Source organism: Cimex lectularius, unplaced genomic scaffold (assembly GCF_000648675.2).
Source record: "Cimex lectularius strain Harlan isolate CLEC.00 unplaced genomic scaffold, Clec_2.1 scaffold95, whole genome shotgun sequence".
Classification (NCBI taxonomy): domain Eukaryota; kingdom Metazoa; phylum Arthropoda; class Insecta; order Hemiptera; family Cimicidae; genus Cimex; species Cimex lectularius.
The window spans coordinates 1,290,969-1,307,013 of record NW_019392779.1 but is presented as its reverse complement, the minus strand read 5'-3'; the positions used below and the strand labels follow the sequence as shown (position 1 = coordinate 1,307,013).

Here is a 16,045-nt window from a genome sequence, read left to right as displayed (position 1 = left end):
CAGTAATAAAGAGAAAATGATGTAGAAGGAAAGATAACGTCAGGCATACAAAGAAAAAGAGAATGTTAGAGAGAGAGAGAGAGAGAGAGAGAGACCGGAATAAGATAGAGCGGAAGATAATGTCAGGCATAAAAAGGAAGATAGGAGAGAGAGACAGAGAGAGGGAGAGAGCGGGAATGAAATAGAGAGAAAAATAACGTCAGGCATAAAATTGAAAAAAATAACGGCTATGTACACGAGAAAGCGGGAATGAGATAAAGATAACGTCAGGGATGAAAAGAAAGAGAGAATGTTAGAGAGAGAGAGACCAGAATAAGATAGAGAGGAAGATAATGTCAGGCATAAAAAGGAAGAGAGGAGAGAGAGAGAGAGAGAGAGAGAGAGAGAGAGAGAAAGAGAGGGAGAGAGAGAGCGGGAAAGAGATAAAGAGAAAAATAACATCAGGCATAAAATGAAAAAAATAACGGCTATGTACACGAGAAAGCGGGAATGAGATAAAGATAACCTCAGGGATAAAAATAAAATAAAAAGAATGGGTATGTAAAAGAGATAAATTTCAGTGAGAAAGAGAGAGGGTGAGAGAGAGAGACCGGAATGTGATTGAGATGAAGATAATGTCACGCCTAAAAAGGAAGACAAAGAAAGAGAGAGAGAGAGGGAGCGGGAATGAGATAGAGAGAAAGATAACGTCAGGCATAAATATGAAAAAAAAAGAATGGGTATGTACGAGAAAGAGAGATAGATAGATAGAGAGAGAGAGAGAGAGAGAGAGAGAGAGTGAGAGAGAGAGAGAGAGACCGTGATTGAGAAAGAGAGGAAGGTAATGTCAGGCACAAAAATGAAAAAAAAAGAATCGGCATGTAAAAGAGAAAAATGTTACAGAGAGAGATAGATAGATAGATAGATAGATAGATAGAGAGAGAGAGAGAGACATAGGGAATGAGAGAGAAAAGTGAGAGAGTGATAGGGCAGAGGGAGGGAGAGAATGTGAGAAAGTGACAGGGGCACAGAGAGAGAGAGAGAGAGAGAGAGAGAGAGAGAGAGAGAGAGAGATACAGAGAGGTAAAGCGAAAGTGCTTTCTACCAATATGTTCTACGCCAAGACACAAACTGAGAGGTAGATCGAGAGAGTTTGTAAATGAATGAGAGATTGAATGGGAGCGACAGCTATAGAATTAGAATAGGAATAGAATATAGGGTAGAATACAATGTGTGAGAGAGAGAAGAGAACAACATTGGGTAAAAAAATTCGTAAGTGTACAGTTCTTAAAAAAATTATATAACCAGTACTAAATAAACAATAAAAGAATTATAATATAAAAAGGCAACAAAAACTAACTCATCAATTGTTTATGACTAAACAATACAGAACTAAATTTACTATTTGTACTAATTTGGTCCTAAAGCAAATTACGTCAGAAGAGTGTGTACTTAAAAAATACGTAGTATGTTTTTGAGTTAATGCTTTATATTTATTTGTTTATGAAATGAAAAGGAAAGTGCACTTGCGTGTTTAGTACTATATGATTGCACATTCAGAAAGAAAGTGGTGTACTTACATATGTATACGTATATAAGGTAAGTGAAAGGGGAAAAGGGAGAAAAAGCTGCTTCAAACAAATTCAGAAGTAGGGATTGTAACTGTGAAAAGCAGAAAGAACTCGAGAAAAAATTGAGTAAGGACAGGAAATGTATACATAGCGATTGTATTTAGATACATACGGTAAATAAATAAAATACAAGACAATTAATTGGGTAAAAAAAGGAACCTTCTCGTGTAATATAGTCCTTTTTACGAGATATACGATACATGCACAATCAAAACGTCGAAAGAATTTTTTTTTGTTCGTACGTCCATATGTTTTGCTTTAACTTTACCAATATTTGCCTTCTTTTTACCCCAATTAAAGTATTGCTGTTATGATAACAAGGCCAGACACAGAAACTTAAATAAAGTTTGCACAATACAAAAAAAATGTAAAAAAGTAAAATAAAAGCAAAACATAAACTTTAACGAAGTGTTCAAAGTTTTCAATATATTTCCCGCGGATTGTCGTTCTCGTCCGCCCACGGGAGATCTTAAAATTTCAACAAGCTGGGTACGCCTCGGTATCCACTGGCATTTCCACTTTTGCGTTTCTTTTCGTTTGTCTATTTTAATTTTCAACCGAGTGTGAAACCAGCCCGGTTGTCTAGGGCGATAAATAATTCATGTGCGAATGAAGTTTCACTTTCACAAAGCGCTTTAATTAAAAAGCTCCTGTGTGAATATTTCCCGCCGAAGAAAGGGAAAAGGAGAGAGAAAAAAGATAACAGAGTTTCCGCGCTGAGAAATCCAACTCTTGAGGGTTTGGATTTATTGAAAGATGCGTCGAACATTTGACAGAACGTAGGCTGGAAGAAAAAGCGAAACTAGGCGCCCCCAGATTTTTTTAACGCTCTTTCTGAAGGTATGTACAATCATGAGTTATCATTGACTAAGTTCTAATGATTCAAGCCAAACCAACAACGCACAAAAGCCATTTAATTCTAGAAAATAAATACAATATTTCCCTTGCAATTAAAGGGTGGTCTGATTATCTATAAATAAGTTCTCATGAGCAGATTGCGTCCATGATTGCCCAAAGGCCGTGCAAGTGATAAATTTTACTGATAACGATAAAAAGTGCAATAAGCAATAAGAGTTCTTTTTTTAAAGATAAAAACACCCAGGACCGTCAGGAAATAATTATTTTCATATTTTGGACAAATTAAAAACTTGAAAATATTTCACTTTAGCTGATCTAATCGGCATCAAGGCCTTCTGCATCACGACCTGAGTAGATCTATTGTGCTCCTCTAATTTTATAGATCATTGGCTAGTTTATTAATTAATGTACGATTCTGCGGATTTTCCAAAAACCCCCACAGAGACAAAATATTTTCTGCGGACACCTCTTCTTCCTGGCAGTATCTCCAGTGTTTCATCTGTCCGTACTCTTTTCCGGGGCATGTGCTTTCTTAAGGTAGCAGAAATCCAACCAGAATCCTGTTTCTATTGACGTCACCAGGTAATTTCTTGGTAAGTCTTCAGAATGGCCCTTTTATGAATCTCTTCGCGTGCCTCTTGTCTGGGGTATTGTTCCACCAGATTTTGGAATTTTGAGGCCAGGTGCTAGACCAAATTAGGTATGGGGGCCTAGAGGATTCTTATTAGTTCCTTTTTGGGCCAAAAAATCTGATCTTTTATATGAATTTGAATAAAAATCCATTACTTAATTCAATTGATCATCAAATAGGATAAATTATATATGATTATATCTTGAAATCAATATTTATTTTTAATGAATTTGACTTTAATAAGTGACCAAAATTGCAGAAATGTCTAGGGAAAATCCTCGCCAAAATTTCCTTGTCTGTTGAGGGTCTGGCTCTAGCTTTATCAATATGAGAATGACAAGCGATGATCGATTCTGATAAGGCCAAAAGTGGACAAAAAAACAATGCCGGTTTATCTACAAGCGTGAGATTTACTTTTAAAACATTTCAGCCTTAAATTGTCGTCGTTAAACGATAATTAAAATAATACAGCGAAGGTCGGCCGGGGAAGGAGATAAGGTTGTTTTTTTAGCCAAAGTACTCCACTGTTACAATTTTGTTTTGAAGGTAACACAAATCTTCTTCCGTGTATTTTACCCCTATCCTCTAATTTTTTATTTATTTTTATTATCATTTTATTGTATCGTAGAATCAAGAGATATTTGAATACAAATACAAAATCTCCTTGCCCCACTTAATTTCCCAGATTGCTCCCACTGATTAAATACGTAAAAAGAACGTCCTGCAGAATATTTTGACGATTTTCATCAAAACACGTTATTTTTTATTTTTTCTGGATCTTATTTTTCAGTTCTGTCTTGCTGTAAATTTTGAGGGCTTCCCGAAGAAACAGGGTTGAATTCTGTCAATCGAAGCCGACAGCTCACCTTATGTCCGTTCATTCGTTAACCCTTTTTTCGACCGGTTATAATTCTTCCCCTTTCATTTTAATTAGTATTTTACACAATCAGCTGTAATTTTTGAAGATCATACTGATAAGTAAAACGCTGGCGTAAGCACGCCCTGAGATAGTTATAAGTTAGTTATGAGCACAGAGAGACTACCCCGAAATTGTGCCGATAGACTCCTGGTACTTGATCAAATAGGGCCCAGTATAATTGGGTAGCTCAGATAAAGAGACTGTTTTTCAAAAGTAGGGTGTTTTGACTTGAGGTACCGAAAAGATCAATGACCATACTAAATTAAGATAATCTAATTATAGTAGTTATTATTCACGACTGATACAAAATTCTCATTGCGTTAGTCACTATCTATTGAACAGGGCTCCTTTTGAGATAACTAAATTTTTTTCCAGACCGTAGTAAATATTGCTTAAAATTTTAAAAAAAATTCCGAGCAGATATGCAAGATTGATGATAAGTATTGCTCCCTATGCCGTTTAGCCGAAAAGGAGGAACTTTCACATGTTTTCTTCAATTGCCCAATTTACGAACCCTCCCGACTTGCTTACTTGGATTTTTTTGTGGGCAGGAAATACAACTCGGCAAGCCTTCTGAACCTATCTTAAAATAATTATTCAGAAATCGTGAGATGCGGTGTGGTGTGATGTAGGTTTCAGAAAAACATTTTCTTTATCGTGCCAACGTTTCGATCTCTATTGAGATCATCTTCAGGGATTTACAAACATTGTTTACATTTAACAAATACATTTAGGATGTGGAAAAGTGAATTTATACAATGCAAAATATATTTTTTATATTCAATCAAAGTATTTCTACTCACTCAAAGTGTTTGTCTTCTGTGTAATTGTGCCATTGCACTCTCAACACGACACGCAAGAATTGCACAATTACACAGAAGACAAACACTTTGAGTGAGTAGAAATACTTTGATTGAATATAAAAAATATATTTTGCATTGTATAAATTCACTTTTCCACATCCTAAATGTATTTGTTAAATGTAAACAATGTTTGTAAATCCCAGGCCCTGAAGATGATCTCAATAAAGATCGAAACGTTGGCACGATAAAGAAAATGTTTTTCTGAAACCAACATCACACCAGACCGCATCTCACGATTTCTGAATAATTATCGATTAACGATCACTAATCACCACACCTATCTTAAAATAATCACCATAAAAACCATCTGTTCTGACCATTTACAAACCTCATCAGATGTTTATAAAAAACATTAATATAATACATATATATTTCATGAATTTATAACTGAAAAAAGTGAAGGATAGAGAACTAAATATAGTACACTATGATTTAGTCCTCCGGGCCGGATATTTTTGTAACGTTTTATTTTTGTTTATACTGAAAGTGAATGTATTTATTTGTGTGAATATGTAGAGAGCCGATAGTCGAATATTCAATACCACTACAGGAAAGAGTAAATTTAACAATGAATGAGACTGAAAGCCTCACTAGATTAAGCCCGGGTATATTTCCGGCATGTAAAAAAAGTGGCTCGATGAACCGCTTAATTGAATGCGTCCCTGCTTGCTTCATATAACAAACGTGGAGGAATTGTGCTTAAAGCAGCGAATTTTTGGGAACCTTATTCATAATATTGAAAAAAATGGAGCTTAAGTTATTAAGTTAACCCTTTTGCGTATTTTTCTACTTATTTTGGGACAGAATTTATTTATTAGCGTTAATGTTTAGTAAGAGACCATCTACGCTCAACTGGATTTTATACATTATGTGTAAAGTGTAAACAAATATCGAATACTTCTCAACACAACTTGATAAGCTCCAACTTAATTGAAAGGTGTTATTTCTAGGTGCCATATAGAGAGCGAGTACAAATGTAGAATATTGCGTCAATTCTTTGAGTCCCCTCTTCCGATTTTTGCAGAAGACAGGGCAGTTTTGTTGTTTGTAGTTGAGTCTATTGAAAGTGAAAGTACTTATTAGAGTGAATGTGTAGAGAGTTGATGGTTGAATATTAAGACCTCCTCCATCAAGCCTCAACTAGATAAATTANGTTATATATATATGTGTTTTAAGGAGGTAATATTGAGTGCTCATGTACTTAGGATATGTACGTAGGAATTATATTAATAGGAAACCTAGCTGTTGACAACCCCTGGAGTCAAACTTCGGGGCTAACCCCAGACTGCCTAGGCCCAGGATATAGTTATGTCGTGTATGTATAGGATTGAGCTTATGTAAATCAATCAATCAATCAATCAATCAATAATATCCGAGGTTGTTTTTTATTTACCAATGAAAAAATACAAGTCGCGTTTTATTTGACATTTATTTTTGTACCTGCATATATATCATTATATAATGATTATAGCTTAATATACTAAGTACATAACCTTTGCATGTAAAAATACGTTAATTAATAATTAAACATAATTAAAGTAGTCATTTATGAAGGAGAGAAAAATTAAGACAGATTGATAAATAAAGTGAAAATAAAAAATTCCTATATATGTAAATATTCAGAAGAATATACATACATATTTGTATGGATATACATATATACAAAATTGTCATAGGAGGATCGTTTTTTTTTTTTACTTCAAGTGTGTTACTAAATACTTGAAATAATAAGTGTTTGTTTAAACTCGGAGCTTTTGTAAATTGTTTTTCGCATTTTTACCTTATATATAATAAAAAATTATTAATTATGTTGTTCAGTTTTCAAGGTTATATTTGTATACTATTCATTTGTTTCCTTTGATCAATTTTTACTTGTCTTTATCGACTCGGTCGCCAAACCTGGTATGATTTGAATTCTACGGAAATTTGAAAACACGGCCTAGTTTTGTTCTTCGGTTTGTTTGATGTTTTTGTTTTTTATTTAGAAAAAGGAACGTGCCTGGAAGGAACCTTCTGTCCCGTGTTTGTACGCTTGTACCTACGTGTGTACAGTCCTTCGGCGGCGGGCGTCCCTGGGTAGTCCTTGCTTCCATTGCCACCCCCCCTATCGCGTAAGTCAGTTTTTCTTCAACTACCGTCTTTACCAGTCTCTTAAAGCATCATCACGATTTCTATTTTAACGAAAATCAAAGTCAAACGACTTTTGAGGAATACGTTCATGTATTGATCAAGGTTGGGAAAATCTACAAAAACTACAAAGTATACAAAAGTTAAACACAAAACGAATATTTAAAAAAAATATATATAACTCTGAATAACGAAATTTCTCAAAAAATACAGAATAATATTTATAAAAAGAATTTAAAATAGCGATTTTAGGCGAATGTTTTCTTTTTCCGGATGCACATCGACAAGAACGGTTAAATAAACAAAAAGACATTCCAGGGATGCGCAATGAAATGACGTGTTTTATCTTTTTTTTACGATTTTGGTCAAAAACTATCATCTCTGATGATAAGTCTGCCTAAGAAAACATGAACTTTCAAACGATACGATTTCATGGCTCTAGGACCTGAGTCCTATTTAAAAAAACAATCTCTTATGATTATAAGGAATAATTTATTTTTATTACGATAATAAAATTATTTGTGGTTCAATCGTCTCTGTCTACAAGTGCTAAACAATCACATACGTTAATATTTTGTAACATAGTTAACAAAAAGTGTTTTTTATTGTGAAAACCAGCGAGTCAAAGCGGACCCAGCTTGTATTTGCAATATTGAATTAAGTTGATCGTAATTCAAGGCAAATTGTATTATTTTTATGTACTTTAAAAGGAGATTTTTTATTATGTTACCATGTATTTCTTTGTTTAATGTGTTATTTTAAATTCTATTTATTAAGGAGATTGAGGTTATATCAAACCTCGTGGTGCCGGTGTTTTTGAAAAAAAAGCCCATTTGTAAGTATGTCGGGTTTGAATGCAGGGCCGCTGGATTCGAACCCGGAACCTTTACCTTACAATGATGAGCGCCGTGTCAACGCCTAAACCGTTGCGGGCACCGACGCCCCCTTAATTTTAAGTTTAAGGTTCACGCTGCCTTACATATTTTCTCTATTAACACAATTGTTGATGTTTTTTAAAAAATAATTTTCACATCCATCTGATTTGACCATTTCGTTGAATACAAAAACAATAAAAGTTTCATAATTTAACGATTTGGTCAGCCCATAACTACAACAAACATGGTAGCCTATTGTTTTTCTTTTATGAAACGATCGCAGTTATTTTTACCCCTTTCCCAACTTTTATTTCCTGAGACGTGGTCCAATATTGAATAACCGTTTTACAACTGTCCTGTCAGCGGTTATCTCGGTCCGTCTATTCCCGCTTGTCCGGACACGTTCATCCTTTATTCAATCCCCCTTGAGAGGGTTTTCTTTCTAAAAAAGATATTATTTTATAAGATTTTGTTTGAAAAAAAAATGACTAGGATTACAGAGGTCAAGGATTTTTTTTTTTTAATTTAATTATTTGGTATGACTTCCACCGACCCGTCGTTATTTAACGTTTAAGTTTGCGACATATTGTGAAAATTATTCTTATTGTGTATTTAAAAAACAAAAAAGTTTTTGTGATACAAAATAGCGAATTTGTAGTTATTTGGACCATTTTGAAACATCAAGAGTACATAAAATCTGTGATAGCAGTCAGGAAATGAAAATAGTACTTAGTGGTGCGTGAACGTATGTATAAAAAGTACCGAAAATCTTGGACTTATTGAAAATTATGGACTCGAGCAATATAAATAAAGTTTGATTACATGACGTAATAGAGAGAAAATAAGTTTTTTGATTATTTTTTCGTAAAGCAGTATAACGTTTGTTTATTGCTTAATAAATTATTTTCTGAATAGCCAATTTTAAAACATTTAAAATCGTTCCTAGAAAAAGTTATTTTACAATAGCGAGGAAATGTTTTAAATAACGAAATTTAAACAAGAGTTAACGAAGTTTATTCAGAAATTTAAAATCAGAATTTTTTTAGAAAAATCAAAAAAATTTAAAATTTTAAAAACCAAATTTTGAATTTGTTTACTGTACCGTTTAATATTTAAATTTACGTTGCATAATTTTCACTGACAAAGCTATATAAATCCTTCAATTTTGTATTCAATTTATTGATTTGTATGTTGTCAATTAATTAATTGTTTGTGTGCATCGTATCGTTATTTTCTTCTGATTTGTTGACAAATCTAGTTACTTGGTCTTCTTCATTAAAATCCTATATTGTAAAAAAATTCGAAATTATAGAAATTTTAAGCCCACTTTTACGAAATTTGGCCAAAATTTAAAATTTATCATTTTGTACAAGTCATTTGGTTTGAACATCTTGGATCAATTTTTAAAAAACCTTCAGATATGTACGAGAGAATGTATTTGTTTTAAAAAAATGTTATAATGAAGTTCTGATGAGGAGAAAGTAAAAAAATTTTCGGAATCATGGATGTGGTCTGATTTTTATCTTCCCCAAGTTTTCGCATTTTTATTAAGCCTTGTTTTGGTCTTGTATATCTAGGTCGAATTATTGATCAATTATCAAATATTTTAACTACCTTGAGATTCTTTGGTTGAACTGATTATTTTGAAAAAACAAAATATTTCGCTTGAAGATTATTTAGATGGTTTGGCGGGAATTCAATCAGGTCAAAAATAAATAAATAACATACAATTCATTTAAAAATAGCGGAAGAATAATTTTTGTAAATAATTAATCCTCATTGTTTAACGACAAAAATATTTGCGGTTTGATCTTCTATTGTCATCATGCCAATTTTCGTATGTTTACCAATTTTTAAAACTCTAGTACTAATACATGTTATTTATCGTAACCAGCGAGGCGAAGCGGACCGGGAGTGTATTTCAAATATCAACATATCCAACACCAAACACAAAGATGTTATTGCATCTTAGCTAAGGAAAAATTTATTATCTAATTTATTTTCTTTATAGGACTGTTTTCTAATTACGTTATTTTATTATTATTATTTTGTAAAAATAATCTCACCAAAATTTTTGGATCCACAGGAAAAAAAATTTCCAGATGGTATATCCAGGGAGGGTAATCCAAATAGAAAACTGCACAGGGTATCACTTGTGTTTTTTGCCCACGATTACAAGAAAAAAAAATGTAAGCACTAAATGTTGTTTTTTGGAAAATTGGCCCGGTAGAAAATTACGGAATCACAGAACAAAAAAAAAATCGTGAAAAAGATAAATAAACAAACAAAAACAAATCTCCCGAACGGTGTAAACGCACAGTCAGAAGAGAGGTGACTGAAGTGAAAACGGCGGGCGCGTTTGGCGGACGGAGCTGGTGGGGATCCCGGGGGACGAAGAAGGGGCAGGAAGGGCCCCAGTTGGAAGGGGACTTTCTCTCCCGGGGCCGGAGGACGGGATCATCATCTTACCCGGGGATCGGGTCAAGTTGAGGGCGATTCCGCCGAATTAGGGGCAAGGGCGGAGCGGACGTAAGACGGCCGGCCTTTCAGCCCCTCGTGACACGGGCCGGCTTCGCTCAGTGACACCCTGAGAAAATAGATTAACCGAGGCTTGATTTTTCCCCGCAATGGCTAAAAATGAATGAAGTACTCGTGAATGACGAGTTTCCAGGGATTCATCGCACATTTTCACAAGAGCAAACCATACTGGTATGCTTATCGCACTTTATCTGAAAGAAAATACGCTATTGAACGTTGTCTTAGGCCATTTAAACTGACAACCGCATAAAAAAACACAAACATAAATATATTTGATTTAAGACATTTATTAGAAAAACTTTTATATATTACATTTGTCATTTGATCATATTTGGTCCACCTAATATCGCTTTTCGTCTGAAATGAAATGCCCCAATAAATGGTTAACGGGCTGGAGCAATTTAGGCTTAAAAACCACTTTAGAAAACCACAACACTAGATATACACAATTGAAAAATAACTTTCAAAAAATGTTTTGTCACATTTGTTAGTTGACCATACGTGATCCGCCTAATATCGCCCATCGTCTGAAATAAAGGATATCTGGCTTGAGCCTTTTAAGACTAAAAAAAGCACAAACCCTCGGAGTGCCGGTGTTTTTGAAGAAAAAAAAAACATTTGTAAGTATGTCGAGTTTGAATTCAGGGCGGCTGGATTCGAACCCGGGACCTTTACCTTACAGTGATGAGCGCCGTGTCAACGCCTAAACCGTTGCGGCCACCGAGCCCCCTTGTTTTCCTTGTTATCGCTGATTATTTTTATAAGAGATGTGTTGTGAGCAAAATGGTTCTATAGCATTAAATAGGCCACAAATTTTAACGGTTTAAAAGTTGTAAAAATGTTATCGGTTATCAGTTGACCATAATTGTACGCTTATCATTCGTCAACATAAATAAAAAGTTTTGATTGATTTTTAAATAGAATGATAACAAAAACATTTATGAGAATTCACTATATTTCGTGGTACGCTTGACCAATTAATATCATTCAATTAATTAAGGTTTTTTAGTTGAGACAAAAAGTCAGTGTCACGAGCGGGATTCGAACCCACGACCTTCGGCTACTCTACCACTTGAGCTAACGTGACTTCGATCCTCTCGGGCACTAACTTCCCATCTCAACCCCACATTTTGAATTTTCCCTCCTTTTTGCCATTTTTCAAATGTGTAATCTATTTGATTCTCGGCGACAAATGAAATGGCCACGGAGAGCTTTATATACTTCATTTTAATTCATTAAATTCACTATTTTTCGTGGTCCGCTTGACCAATTAATATCATTCAATTAATTAAGATTTTTAGTTGAGATAAAGGAGGAAAAAGGAGGGAAAATTCAAAAGGTGGGGTTGAGATGGGAAGTTAGTGCCCGAGAGGATCGAAGTCACGATAGCTCAAGTGGTAGAGTAGCGGCGTATCAAGCCGAAGGTCGTGGGTTCGAATCCTGCTCGTGACACTGACATTTTTATCTCAAACAAAAACCTTAATTAATTTATGAGAATGTTTTGCTTTCAACTAGTTAATTCGTTTAAAACCTACTGAATGTAGCATTATCAAAATGATCGAGCCTGCCATTGCTCATCCTTTCTTTTTTATGTAGAAGCTTGTTATTAAAACGTTTCAACTTACTTTATCATGGTTTGTTGGAATTTCGTGTTCCAACTTCTACTCACAGGTTTTTCCAATGAAGAACTGTAGTTCGATGTGATTTTGGCGAAAAGCCAAGGCGCGTAGGAATGGATGCAATACCAGCGAGAATAGGCGGACTAGAAAAGCTGTCAGACATGAGAATGAGCAATAAATACTGTTTAACGTCCTATCATTGGATTCTATACTGTCAGGAGGGAAAAGAATGGAATTCTGTGCGTACTTTTTAAGCCTACACCCTTGCATTTCTGTAAGCTTTGAGGCTTTTTAAATATTTGTCTGTGAATTAGACGACTACACATGAAAATTTAACCGTCATGTCAAATTTGATGCAATATTTTCAGTTTGTAAAATAAAACGCATCTATAAAAAATGATATTATTAAACAGTTATTTTGAAAGCAGGTATCGTTAGAGTTATCGGTTTTTCTTATACTTTCTTCTATCTTAAAAGGAATTTTTAGAATTAAAACTTTACAATATGCCTCGAAATTTCATCGAAACCTTAACCCGTTGCTTTTTAGGATTAGTTAAACCTAATAGCTTCAACGCTATTAGGAAATGTGAGAATTGCGTTTTCATCAGTCGTCGATAAAACGATCCTTCCCACGCAAGTGTCTGTATTTGCGTTTATCGGTCCGCTCAGTCTTGTACCCCTTTTCCCTTGGCGCCGACTTCCTTTAATTGCGAGTGATAAAAGAATTGAACTACGGATAAACCGAACCAACTCTTCTACGATGGGATTCACACTCCGATAAGATATATACAAATAAACATCCATACACACCCATACAACCCTATCACCAAAAGTACCAAGAGAGAGAGAGAGACAGAGAGAGCGACAGCGAGGTGGAGAGATAAATTCGCCACTCCTACAACGGCTTTGGAGGTAGACAGAGAAAGATACATAGATAGAAAAGTACATAAGTATATATATATATATATATATATTGTATATATATATATATATATATATATNGAGAGAGTGAGAGAGAGAGAGAGAAAGTGAAAGTGAAAAAGAGAGAGACAGAGAGATAGAAAGAGAGAGGAAGGAGGGAGAGAGAGAGGGAGAGAGTGAGAGAGAGAGAGAATGAGAGAGAAGGGAAAGCATGAGTAATATAAACAAATAATGTTCTTGTGGAAAAAAGTTATAAACATGAGAGAAAGAGAATTTTCGAGAATGTGAAACATAAAAATATGTTTTTCACACGTCATTTAAGAAAACCCAAATTGTATATTATATTTTTGGAGCAAGAAATAACAGACATAATCAAGCCATTTTGTTTATGCATAAAGTTTCTTTAAATTGGCGTAACTTTGAGTACCGATTTTCTCGTAACAGAAGTAATTTGAAGTGATATTCACACAATGTAAATGACTGTGTTTTCCGATTGAATCAGTTAATGGAATTAGCGTGTAAAATTATTTGCTAGGTGATTGAACCTGAATGGTTTATTGGACATATTGTACATTCAACGGTTACCATACAATTTCACATTATAATAAATATATAATAATCAAATAGTTTTATACCTATTGTCGATAACATGTATTGAGGGCTCAGCGGGTATTTTAATCCAGAATTCCAAAACAGAAATCTTAAATCGTGCGGGAATGACAAAGCGGTCATACCCCGAGCAGTTTTATACCCTGGGCAATGCGATTGTGATATCAGTTTTTCAAATATGATTTAAATGACGGTTTAAGTCCAGGTTTGTCATAGTTGTTAGTCACTTCCGTTATCATACGAAATAATTGAGGTGCGATTCTTTTAGTCGAACTTCTTTGTTGGACCAGTGACAGTTTGATTCAACGGTGTATGAGGTAATAGTCTAAAAAAATAACGATAATCTATATTTTGACGAACCGCACACTGAATACTACTTTTGAATTTTATCTTCTGAAAGTTTGTATCTAGAGATTCTTCACTCCAACGATTTAAAACTAGAAAAAATCTATCTTACTAAAAAATAATAAAATATGGAGAAAAGGCAGTTCCAGCAATATGAACATTTAAGATGTTTTAAGTCTAACTGCCAGAAAATCTAAAAAACAAAACAGTTTCATATATAATAAATAAACCCTTTTGGACTATTCATATAGGATATTTTACAGAAATCGGTCCAGTTCGTTATGGAACGCAGCCATACCCGGCTTTGGTGAAAACCGTGCTTGACCACCTTTGGCAGGATTCGATTGATCGAAAGGAACAAATCGTTTATTTGGCGATCGTGTCAGACAGTTCCCGGTTTTGCTTAGTTCGGACCGAACTTGCACTTGCATAACATCAACAAGTGGAGGAGAAAGACTTTTATTCTTTTCATAAAACATCACTTCCTGGACTGTCAAATAATATCATGTAATAAACATTTAACTATTCGTGGAGTCTGCCATTGGAACGAACCGGCACGCATTTGTATTGCTCTGTTTTAAAATCCTGTAAAAGTGGTTACAAGAGGCGGAGATTATTTTGACATATAAGTGTAAAACAGTGTTAGTGCGTTATTTTTGACTAAAAATTTGGTGGCAAAAAAAAAAGATGTGTGAATAATTAACAGTTTTACTAGCGAATATTCAACCGTTCTTAGTCGGGATTTAAAGATAAGGAACAATCGGATTGTGGGAGGCCCAGTAAACTATTGTTATCGACTGTAACAGGTGCCACGGCTAATCTGCTAATAGTTTACAAATAATACACATCCTACCCAGCGATTCCTTTTTTTTTGTGCTGAGTAGACAGACATTGACTGTTTAATAAATTCTCTTTGCGATTAATTTACTCATTAAAAAATATAAATCCATTTAACTATTTCTTTGGCGTAATATACTAAAAACACAAATAGATCAAGGACAATTAATGGAATTCAATTCAAGGAAGAATTAAAAACTGACATGGAAAGAAATCGTAACTTGATAGTTATGGAAATTAAAGAGTAAATTACTGATGCCCAGAATAAATACGAGAAAGTAAGCGCAAAAGTGAGATACTTGGAAAAGGATAATAGAAAGCCAAATTTAATAATTTTTGGAGTACAGGATAAATTCAGTGATTATTGGGAACAAGAAGCCTTTGTTCGTGACTTTGTAAATAAGAAGCTGGAGGTAAACCTAGATGTAGATGATGTAGATGTAATATTTCAGGGTATGGTATACTGCGCCCTTTAAGAGCTATTGTATCCCCTATGCTCTGCCTAAAGCACATCGGTGAGTCCGATTACATCAAGAAACTTGATTAATAGGCCCGGTTTCAGTGGTTGTAGTTCTTCCATGGTCACATTGTACATCCCAAAACACTTCCTCCTGCGGGCTAGTGTAGCTCCACAGTTTGTTAGTAAGTGTGTTGGTGTCTCTTCTGCTTCTTTGCAGAATCTACATGTGCCATCTTGGATTATTCCAATTTTCTTTAGATGTCCATTTAATCTATAGTGTCCTGTCAGGAATCCTGTTAGGATTCGCAGTCTATTCCTGCTTCCTTTGACACATTCTGTGATTTCTTTCTTGCCAAAGTTGGTTAGAAGATTCTTGGATTGTCTAAGTCCAATAAGTGAATTCCAAAGTTCGCTCATTTTCTTTTTGTTCTTCTGTCTGAGATAGAGGTAAACCTAACTTCTGATTATGACTTTGTGAGAAGAACTGGCAAGAGAAAGAAGGACAAAGTCAGGCCAGTTTTAATTGAACTCGCACAATTCCGCACTAAATTACTTATTCTAAAAAATAGTTCCAAGTTAAAAAGGAATGAATATTTTGATAGGCGAAGACTTCCCAAAAGAAGTAGGTGAAACACGCAAAATGCCCGGCATTAATCGCTGGGCGAAGAGAAGGAAAATTTGCAATTTTAAAGTATGATAATTAGAGAGTCCTCTGCTAAAGATGGCAATAAAACGTTCGATCAGCTTAGAAAAAGACCATTAACTAATTCACCTCAATTAGAGGTGAACTTGGATTTATCAGTCCATAGGATGTATGGAAGAAAGAAAAAATA

General features: G+C 34.5%; 1 protein-coding gene across 5 annotated transcripts in view; it reads right to left on the bottom strand.

Moving 5' to 3' along the window:
* The window catches only part of LOC106667812 (ecdysone-induced protein 74EF), a 305,166-nt gene extending 294,949 nt beyond the window's left edge, over positions 1 to 10,217 (bottom strand). For all 5 annotated transcript variants that reach the window (XM_014396001.2, XM_014396005.2, XM_014396003.2 and 2 more), the window contains exon 1: positions 9,950 to 10,217. The gene's annotated coding sequence lies outside the window, so the exon portion shown is untranslated. The remainder of the gene's footprint in view (positions 1 to 9,949) is intronic.
* Between the last annotated feature and the right edge of the window lie 5,828 nt (positions 10,218 to 16,045).